Source organism: Onychostruthus taczanowskii, unplaced genomic scaffold (assembly GCF_017590055.1).
Source record: "Onychostruthus taczanowskii isolate IOZ18803 unplaced genomic scaffold, ASM1759005v1 scaffold10, whole genome shotgun sequence".
Classification (NCBI taxonomy): domain Eukaryota; kingdom Metazoa; phylum Chordata; class Aves; order Passeriformes; family Passeridae; genus Onychostruthus; species Onychostruthus taczanowskii.
In genome coordinates, this window is record NW_024496526.1 from 9,409,921 (window position 1) to 9,420,829 (window position 10,909).

Consider the following 10,909-nt stretch of genomic DNA (forward strand, 5'->3'; position numbering starts at 1 on the left):
GACAAAGCCAAGTGATCCTCTAGGTGATGCCACCCCATATATTCTGTTCATTGAGATGACTGCTAGCCAGAATATGATAGAAATTGATTTAGAAATGCTTTGTGTAAATGCAAGTATTTTTTCTTACAATTGTGCTGGTATTGAGGGTGTTTGTGTTACAGACATGCTGGGAGACTCTGTCCTGTAGGATATGTGCATCTGTAGAAACTGAACTTTGGGCTCAGCAGTTTACAGAATGAATTTTTTCTCTCTGTTTATTGATGCAAGTACCTGCAACAACCATGCTGAGCTCATCCAGTCTGGGGCTAGGAACAGCCCCTGAAACTCATCTGTCCAGTCATGACCGAGCTAAGAGATTTTTGCTAAGTTGTAGGAGATAAAAATGTAGAATAAAAAGAAAAGAACATCCCCAAATGACAAGTTATGTAGTAGTAATAATGAATAATTTTAGGGAAATGGTGATCTGTTCATGAAAGAGCCATGAGAAGAAAAACAAGCTAAATTAGTCAGATGATTTATTCATTGTGAATGATTCACTCCATTACTGTCTGCTTCCTCCACAGGCCATAGGAGCTAATATATAAACTGGTAGAGGAAGGGTGGGATCGATAGCGAGCAACCTCTGCCTCCTCTCCAGGGAAAATAGGTCACCTATCCCTGCTGTGCTGCTTTCTGGGCACAGAGCACATCTCAATAGACTGAGCATTCATTTTCAGCTAATGAAGTTTGGGTTTTTCAGGGCAAAATTTTCCTGAGGAGTGTTTCTTTTTTTCCTTCAGCTCTCAAGCCCGTGCTCGCAGTTTGGCCGGCTCCCTTCCCCCGTCCTGACAGCTCTCATTGTTCCCAGATGATGGCTGTTTGCTGGCCTGTAAAAAAAAAAAAAAAAAAAAAAAAAAAAAAAAAAAAAAGAAAAGAGATTTTGTGGTTTAAATGCAGTGTCCTTTACACAGTTGGTGCTGTGGAGGAAGGAAACCTCCCGGCAGCCTGGGGATTTGCTCAGTGTGGGACTGCGTGCTCCTCAGGAGAACCAGGCCGCAGCAAACCCCTGGGTGCAGGCCGTGACAAGCTGTGGGTGCTCAGTAAGCTCACTGGGGCTCCTTGTGTGGCCTCAGTGACACACACCCCATGCCTGTGGGATGTGGGTTTTCCTGCCTGCTCCACACCCCATGCCGGCCCCGGGCCCACTGCAGGCACTGGGAAAGCCGGCAGGGAGATGCACCAGGCCTGTGCGGGAGGATTCTGATCTGCAGAAAGCTGCCATGCTGGGAAACATTCCTCAGGCTCCTTTTAGCTCCTAATAAGCAATAATATTCTCTGTGGTGATGCCTCTGCTGAATTTTCTTGTACCCAGCACAACCCACTGTTTATCATGTGACTATTTATAAACTGCTGCTGAAGCTTCATAAACGCTTTTTGCTCCTCGCTCAAACTGGAGCTGAGCAGCTGGAAATTGTGTTGCAAGCACAGCCTGAGCTGAGCCTGAAAGACAGAAAATGTGCACAAAACTCCTGTGGATGGTATTTATTAGAGAGCTGCTGGAGAAGAGTTGCCAGCTCTGGATACTGAATGTATTGAAAACTTGAGAGTGCAGGGTTTACTTGCCGGTTCATCTTTAATTAATTACAGAGGGCAGTTAGGGGAAGAGGCTGCTGCTGGACTACCTGACTCATTGGGCAGCTCTGATGGACATTGCTTATGTGGTCCTCTGCCATGACTGTTCTTGTGGCCCACACAAGGTCAGGCTCTGTGTCCGGCTTTGAGCACTCAAGTCAAATCCCCAAAGCAGTGGGCACATCAGGCAGCAGCTGAGGAGAGGATGGGCTTGGGGATGGCAGTGCCCCTGGCAGCGCTTCCTCCACACGCCCCAAAGAGGGTTTTGCAATGTTTCACACTCCTGGTGGATTTGTTTGTAGCTAAATGTCAGTCTTTAGGCTTCCAATGAGCAATATGCATAAAAAAACCCCCAAAACCTAAAAGAGTACAAAACAGGTTAGTGTATATTTAGGTTAAGTGGTTGTGAACAAACAGCTCTGTTTTTGCAGGTGTAAGGGCTTCTTCATCTGAAGAAAAGAATTTTAAAGATTCTATTTAAAAAAAAGGAATGAAAGAATAAAAGAATGGAAATGTTGCAATTACTTTGTAGATGACCACAGCTTTCCAGGCAGCTCTGGTGTATATATAACAAAGAATCTCACAGGTTCTGGAGAAAACCAAAGACCCAACTCTGCATGAAGTCCAAAGAGAGTGTGTTGTGTGAAAACATTGGTCATGAGGTCAGGTCTTCAGTTCCAGTGTTGTGCAAACACACAACTGCATTTGATGGCCACACCTCAGCCACTAGAGAACACTTGTCACTCTTCAGCCGTGCTTCAACCTGAGTTTAGCTCTAGAAACCCAGGGTAGATGCTCTAAAACCTGCTGCTGAAATTCAGGACAGAGCAGTCATCTGTCACAAGGAGCTTGAATCATGCCCAGTTTGAATGAGATCCAGACCCAAACCAACAACCTAACTGCAGTCTTTGGCAGAAGTGCCTGGATTTAGTGGCCAACATCACATTCAAACTTAAAAGATTTCTGCAAGTCACTCAAAATGTACACCAGAAATCTGTCTAACAAAACATGATCACTCCATGATAATTTGGTCCAAACTGCAAAGAAACAAGCAAACCAAAGGCAGAACCAACAATGGACATCAGAGTTTGGTTCGGTTCAGTTTAACCAAATTCTGAGCATGCAGTTAAATAAAGCAGATGTCAGCCACAAGGTGCAATGAGCCCAAATATGGACCAGCACTGTTTGTAGCCAGCTCTTCAAGTCCCCAGAACCCTACTTGCTACCACACAGTGGCTTGGTCTGAGTGTTTGCCATGGTATTGAGTCTCCTTGGGCTTGCAGGGAAGAAGAAGAAGCAGGAAAATGGTTAATGTACATTATTTTTTCCTGCATTCTTTTTTTCCATATTTTTTTTAAAACCTGATGTAGAATAAGCTGCATGGGGAGAATACAAATACACAGTTATAATACATGTCAATGCAGCAAAATGCTGGACTCTGTCAATTACTGTGGCACCGTATATTTTTATTTTACTCCTTTGGGAAAATATATCATTGAAGTAAAAAATCATTTGGACAATGTAACTACATGGAGAATATCCAATGCATGAAGACACTCCTTTGCAGTGAGCTGCACATGGAGTGATATGGAAAATGTAAGGAAACCGAGGAAAAACCTCCTGGTCTAATTGGTGATACAGTGCTGCCAAATGAGTGTGCCTCTAGAACACACTTGTTGCTGTAAGTCACCTTCAGAGATCCCTTGAAGCTACAAGGGACACAGCTGAGTCCTTTTGTAGTAACAGTATTCTGAAGAGGTGGAAAAAAATCCACCACAGCAGCCAAAACTGACTTGGGCAGCAGAAAAATGAACACCTGGGAGGAGGAGCTGCTTGGGAATGTATGGGGCAGGGCTGAAAATCACTTCCAAATTATTTTGTTCAAGACTAGAAGAGCTGCCCAGTAACATGCGCTAGACAGCCTTGGATTGTCCAGAGTGAACTGCTTTTGAAAGGAGGACATGAGCCAAAAAATTGCATTTTGCTCACCTGGCAATGAATTCAAAATTAAGATTGAATTATTTTGAATTGTGTGATTGAAGATTTTTGAGCAAGTTGGGAAAAATAAAGAAGAAAATAATCAGGAGGTTGCTTGCTAAGTTGGGTTTTTATGCTCGTTAGCCCAAACACAGAGCCAGGGAAGGGAGACCTCAATTCCCTCCTCTCCCTGGGGGAACATGGACCTCTGGGCTTTGCTCCTGGGGGATGTTCTGAGCCCAAAGACTGGGACAGGGCTGCTCTCCTGGACCACTTCCCACCTCTAGGAGTGGGAGCCGCGTGGGGGCCTTCTGCAGCCCCTTCACTGTGGGCATGTCAGGCTACATGGGGATGAGATCTTGGGGATGAGACTTGCTTTGAACAGAATACTGGGCCAATTTTTTAACAGTGGGGAAAAATCTCCAAGTAGTGGGATATTAGCCTTGAGGATTTCAATTGGGGTAGATGGCACTTTTCTTCTTCAACCAACACTGCCAAGGAAGGATCAGTCAATTCCCATAATTCCTTTAACCATATTGGTCTACCATCTCCATTCACCTTCATATCTTTTTATTAAAAAATACGCCTGGCAATAACTTTTGCATCAGGAGATATGCATGAATTGTGAATTATTGACTATAATATTGCATGATCATCTAAGTCTGTCCAAGTTTTCAGAACTCGGTATCCAGATCTGTATGCAACATGTCAGTTACTTTGCCCTTTAAATATCTGCTTTTTTTTTTTCCTTTGGGCTTGTACAATATATTATTAAAAATTGTGAAGGAAATTAATCTGTTTTTCAGGTAATAAATTAAATAGACATTACTCTCGAGAAAAAGGAGTGCATTATTTTAACTGCAAAATAAATCACAATGAAGATGACGTGTTTTCAGGCATGTAGACCAGTCAGTGTGTATAAAAATACACCCAATCCTTTAATTATATCTGGGCTTTGAGTAGAAATTTCTTTAATAGCAATTAAAATGCTTCCACACACAGAAAAGCTTTCACCTTTTCAAGAATATTTTGCTTTGCAAATCTAGGTGACCAGCTAACCTTCATCCTTGGATAATGGATGGAAAATGAGTGGTGGTGGCAGGGGCTGGCTGCAGGAGAAGCGGGCTGTGGGAGAGGGTCGGGCTGGGCAGCTCTTTGCAGTGGAGGTAAAGTTTCCCTTGTCTCCTTTGCATATTCATGTGGTGGACCTGGCTGTTAAATCACAGTTTTGATTTGCTTTCTTAACAGATTTCACTGGGTTAATTATGTGGAAAAATTGGTAGCAGCGTGTATAACATATATCCAACTCTCTCACAATAAATTAAAATTACTTTAGCAGTCACAACATTTTGTCGTTTTCAAAAAAAGACTCAAAGGTAAATGTTGATTTTAATATGGTTGCAGCTATTCCCTTGTAAGTTTAGTGGTTAGAATGCCAGCATATCTTTCAAAAAATACTTAAGGGCTATTGATTAAAAAAGTAGCTGCAGAGCCTGTGGTGCAGGACATGCCTTGCATTTGGGAAACTGTATAGACATCTTTATATTAAACGTATCCACAGAACCTCAAAAGATCAGGCTGGAACTGTAAATTGTAACCCTCTAGCAAAAGTTTAATGTTTGTTTAAAGGGGGCAGCTTTCTATTACATTGTTTGAACAGATCTCCTCAGACAATGATCATAACCTCGTTCCCTTCTCCTGCACATGCTGGTTATGATATCTATACTCTGCTTATCATATGCGACTTCACTTTTATGAGCTGTCTCTGGCTCTCACCTGATTTTATGCTTGAAGCCAATGGGAATAACGCGGAGCCCTGAACAAAACGACAGCCTCAGATTTTTGAGAGGTACTTGCAACAGCCACATGTTTGACCCTGGGCAGGGAGATGGGATTGGTTTTGTTTGTTTGTTTTTTTAGGTTTGTTTTTTTTTTTTTTTTTTTTTTTTTTGTGTTTTTTTTTTTTTTTTTTTTTTTTTTTTTTTGGTGCAACCCCGGCGGGCGGAGGGCAGAGAGGAGGTCCCCGCTCGGGGTCAGCCCTGCCCGGAGCTGTGCCGTGCCCTGTGCGGGTCGGCTGCGCTGTGCCGTGTCCCGGCTGCGGCGCCGCTCCCTCTGCCCGGCCGGGACAGCCGCGCTCCGCGCAGCCCCGCGCACACACAGCCACGCGTTTTCCCCAGCACAAATATCGGCCCACGCTGGTTTTTCATGCACAATTTAGAGTCTCTGCTTTTGACAACATGACTTGTAGCTCTCGGGTTTTCTTTTCTTTTCTTTCATTTTTTTTTTTTTTTGTTGTTGTTTTTGTTTTAATTTTCATTGACAATGCCTTTTAAATCTGTTATTGCCTACAACTTCGGCATTTTGTGCCGAAATCTGCATCTAACCTATACACATTGTCAAAGACCAGCCTACCAAAATAATTAATCAAAAAAAGTTCAGACATTAAGTTGGTCGCTGAATGGCTGTTCCAGCCTGTGTAAAACAGCTGCTATCCACTACGTGACTAAGAATTAAAAAATGTCTCCACCATCCTGAAAAACAAATTTTAACACCTAAGCTATTAAAAATTAACAATGCTATCCTTTAAAAACGATTGGAAATGTGTGAGCAGGTTTTTATAGAAAGCATATTTGGACAAGGAGCAATGGCTCAGTGAGGAGGTAAAAAAGATCTCAGTCTGTACATCTTTGTGTGTATGGGAAGGGCACGTAGGATATGGTTCCCAAGCCCAGCAATTCCCTCTCTCTCCCTGCGTTTGGTGAACCTGCAAGGGCAGCAATAACAGTCCTGCACTACAGAGACTTCAAACCCTCCTCTATCTAGGTTCTCGTGCTATGCTCTCATCACTGGGGTTTTGCACCTAGGAAGGGCTAATAGGTACTAATTATGATTGTAGCAGCAGCTATTTTTGCTATACTTAGTATGGTCCCATATGCTTAGGATTCTAGAAGACAAAGGGGACAAATTGAATGATTTTGGATGTGAAATTCATTTGCAGTGCTTTAATTCCTTAATCTAAGACTAAAGAGTGCATTGGATATGCTGGCCTAAGAGTGAATATGCACTGAGCCTCCTGGGATTTTGTCTTACGTGAAACGGCCCCAAAATTTTCAGAAAATAGTAGGAAAAAGATTTTTATTTTTTCCCCCCTCTCCCCTTTTTTTTTGCTTTTCAGCAGAGTAAAATACAATTTTGCTGTATTTGGCAACGTATTCTGTAAACATAGGAAACTGAGGGGCATGCATTACAGTATTGGAGATTTGAAAAATGCACACAGTAATGAAGAATCAAATTCTCCTCTGAAATAATTCCACAGATTTCAGTGGAATTAGGCCAGTAGGGAATTTGATCCTTAACAAACTTGTTCAAATTCTACTGAAGTTTCATGCTGGAACATATTCACAAACATCTAGAATAACTTAGAAATGAAAAATGTATTAATTTGATTAAATTGTTTATATACTGTACTTTCAGTACATATTTTTTTTTTGTTGGTTACATAAATAATTTAATATAAATTCTTGAAATTTATTTGGTAATTTTCTAAAGGTACACAAATAAGAAACTAATGCTACTTCAAGCATAAAAAGAAATTAATTATAAATTTTAAATTAATGTGACTAATTCCAAATTAAGGCATACTTATAAAAATATTTTGCCAGGCTAAATACTTATGCACATCTTCAGTTTTTTCTTTATCTTTCTCTTTTTGAAATTTTTTTTTCTTTGGTTTTTTTTTTTTTTTTTCAGCCTTCCCCATTGAGCACAACCCTATAATACCAATAAATGAAAAAATGCATTGAGGGAGTCAATATACTGATTGTATGACTTTTTAAAACAAGGTTCCTCTTGTGATAGCAAATTAATTTATGTTTTGCTTAACATAAAATTTTCTTTATTCTTAATTCAGAAGTAAATTGCTCTTTAAAACATAAGATTTTGTTTTTAAATAATTAACAGAGAAAAATGAACTTCAAAGCTCTTCAATTAATTTAATGACAATAGATTTTGAAGTATAAATGCAACCATTTGGTCCATTCAAGCAATAAAATTAGCAATAAGCATACAGTGTGAAATAGATTTTAGTACATATGTCTCAACCGAGGGACATGCCATCCTCACTGCAGCAGGGAAGCGCTCACAATTCCAAAGACTGACTAAATCCCAGGAATATTCAGGTTTCCTCAAAAGCCTCTGTTACTGAGCAATAATTTAAATTACAAGTAGCTATTAAAAAATAGCAAATTAAATGTGGAGAGTCCTCCACTTACTCAGGAGGCGAAGAGCTTTTTAAAGTGCCCTTTCCTAAACCAGATTTTGTTTTTTGTTTACCTTCCCCTTGTCCCCCCATAGAGCTCCTATGGAATATATGCATCACAGCTACTTAAAAGTTCGACAGTGAGAGCACAAATGTCAGCTAAAGGACATTATTCAGCACAAAACATCTGCACCAAGTTCTGGAATCACAGTAATACTATAAGGAATAAGCTGAGCAAAAATTCCTGTGTCTAATATTGTTACACAATTTTATGTGATAAATAGCCAGAACAAATGCTCGTCAGAATCAGGTTTTTGTTCCATCTTATGCTGCAAAACTAATTTGTGAATGACCCCAAAGATAGATGATTTGTTAATTTGCAGATGTCTCTTCACTTTCCTCTCCGTCTCTGGCTGTTTCAGGAGATTATGCATTTACTGACTCTGTGTGCATGTATAAAATATCTCTCTCCTAGGCATTTCTCAGTCACTCATCATACCATGTTCAAGTGCTAAATATATGTATTAGGCACACACATGCCCACCCACAAATGTGAGGTACATATACATATCTGCTAGCTAGACATTCAATTAAATATGTATTGTAAAAGGCATAAGTGATTTCAAAGATTTGAAGACAACCGTGATGACAGTATATATTACTGTTTAATTCACCAAGGCACATCTGCAAAACAGACTGGGGACTTATCTGTAAATCTTCTCTAGGAAGCTGAAGGTAAACATTATTTGTTTGCCAGAACAGTGTGGAAAAAAATATTTATGATTTCAAGAAATAGTTAGTGAAACCTTTGCTAAGGGAGTAGCAGTACATTTGCTTTTTAAATGAATTCATCTCAAGTAATCAGGATTTAGTTAAATGGACTAATGCCACTGAACGTTTCAGTCTGTCATTTGGGGTGTGAACACTGGCACTCAGAGGATACCTTTTAAGCACAATACATTTATGAACTCATTTCTTTTTCCCTGAGGAATAAAAAAATAATTTTTATGCACAGTATCAGTGGCCTTCTTTAATAATTTCCTCACTGCCGCAGCTCACCTTTAGAAAAGATGGAGAGTTTAACCACATATGGTAAAACTTTTAGCCCTGGGGGGTTTATTATAGCAATATTCCTTTTCAGTGCACTGTCCACCATAACGTTTCCTCACCAGGCAGACAGGCAGAGAAGCACAAAAATGAAACAAGCTATGTTTAGCAGAATTTTTACATACCATAATCTCTTTACCATGGTCAGGCAAGGCTGGAATTTTCAAGATGATCTCTTATGGCACAAATCCATTGCAGGACAGAGCTGATTTACAGCTTAGCACCATTCTCCACTCTTCACTGAGAGTAAGTTAAATGACCCAAGAATAACATTAATATGTACTATAACTAGATAGAATGGTGGTCTAAAGGGTGGTCTAAGGCATTATCTTTCACCCAAGGAAACTCAAGCTCATATATTGCCCAGAAATACTAATAAGGGTCAAGTATCATTACTATTTTAAGAGGTTGACAATGCAGTGAGTTATGGGGTATGATAGTGAAGCAGGGCTCTTCTCCTGCCTTCCAGCAGCCCTCTTGTCTCCCCTCTGTTATGTTTTGAACAAATCTTGGCTAAATTCAGACTCATTATTTTCTGTACTCTTTCACGGCTAACCTGGTTTAAAAATACCTGCTGACAAATTTTTTTTGCTCGTTTGGGCCAATATGCTTAACCTCGGCTGAGTCCCACAGTAAACTTTTTCTTCCTTTTCTCCCTTTCATTAGAGAAGCAATTTAGAATAATAAAAAAGAAAAAAACAAAACACCACAAAAACGGCATGGAAAAAACTGAAGTGCAATTTAAAAATCAGGTTAGGAGGGGCACTAAAATATTTCCCCAGTAAAAAGAAAGGTCTGACAAAACAGTAAATAGAAAAGTAAGATGTTGAAATTATTTTAAGACAGATGCCTTTTTAAACTGTGTTAAGAACTCCTATCATGGAGCCTGATTCCAGCAGTTCCTCACACAGGAGGTATTTTATCTTCACAACATCTGGCACTGTCAAGGAGGTACAGTTGTAGACCTTACCAGATGCAGACACTCCATACATAAAAGTACACTAACAAATCATACCATTAATAGCAGCACAACACAAGTGTTTCTTATACATCCATGAAGAGAACTATTCCATGGTTATGGGAAAGCTTAAAGAAAAAAAAAAGCCACAAAAAACCCCAACAACCCTTAACAGAAATTTCTTGTAATTCTTAAAACATAAAAATAACTCAGAGAGCTTTATTTTCAGCTTTTTTTTATAGATGACTGACAAGAAGGCTTTTTTCTTCAGGGTGAAAAACTCCTTGTCCCATAAATCTGTGTGGTTGACATATCTAGGTAAATTTGTATCCTTGCTCAAAGGGATCACTGGTTTTATTCTCTATGGATTTTTCACTCACTCTGTTGTGGAAAGTGAGTTGAGGCAGAGAAAAAATTGCTTGATATTTGAAGGAAGGTTTACATTATTTTATATCATCCACACTGCTCTGTTGTCACCTGGTTTCTTTTATGAACTGTTTAAAACATGATAGTATACTACACAAACCTTACCCATTTTTGAATATGTAGTTTGTTCCACACCCTGAAGGTCTTGAGCTCAATATTCCTCTCACGTCCTCGTCTGTTAGTTGGACATAACTGTATTAATCCCCAAATAAAACATGATGGCGTTTGGAAGTTATATATTATATTTATATAAAACACATGCTATGTTTCTTACTTTAATATTTTATTTATTTATTTATTTATTTTTCAGTCAAGGTGTCTCTGATAGTTTCTAATATAAAATGAGCAGTACTCCGTGGTTCAAGTAAGATGCCCTTTAAAGCAAATCTGAACATCAGTGGCATTAAGGTAATTGCCAAAACCCAAGGATTTAGTTTGCATATGCATCACTTGATCTTTCCCCTTTATGGTTCACCATCAGTGATCAATAACCCATAGGACTCATCAGTACAATGAATAGGACTTACAAGAGAGGCAGAACTTCTTTTTCTCATCTCTTTTTTCTCTGGCAA

General features: G+C 39.5%; 1 long non-coding RNA gene across 1 annotated transcript; it reads right to left on the minus strand.

Moving 5' to 3' along the window:
• Positions 1 to 498: 498 nt before the first annotated feature.
• LOC121338219 lies at positions 499 to 9,262 on the minus strand. The gene is made up of 2 exons (XR_005953000.1): positions 9,079 to 9,262; positions 499 to 866 (listed from the first exon to the last, which is right to left on the minus strand). It is a non-coding gene; the product is annotated as an uncharacterized LOC121338219 (long non-coding RNA).
• Between the last annotated feature and the right edge of the window lie 1,647 nt (positions 9,263 to 10,909).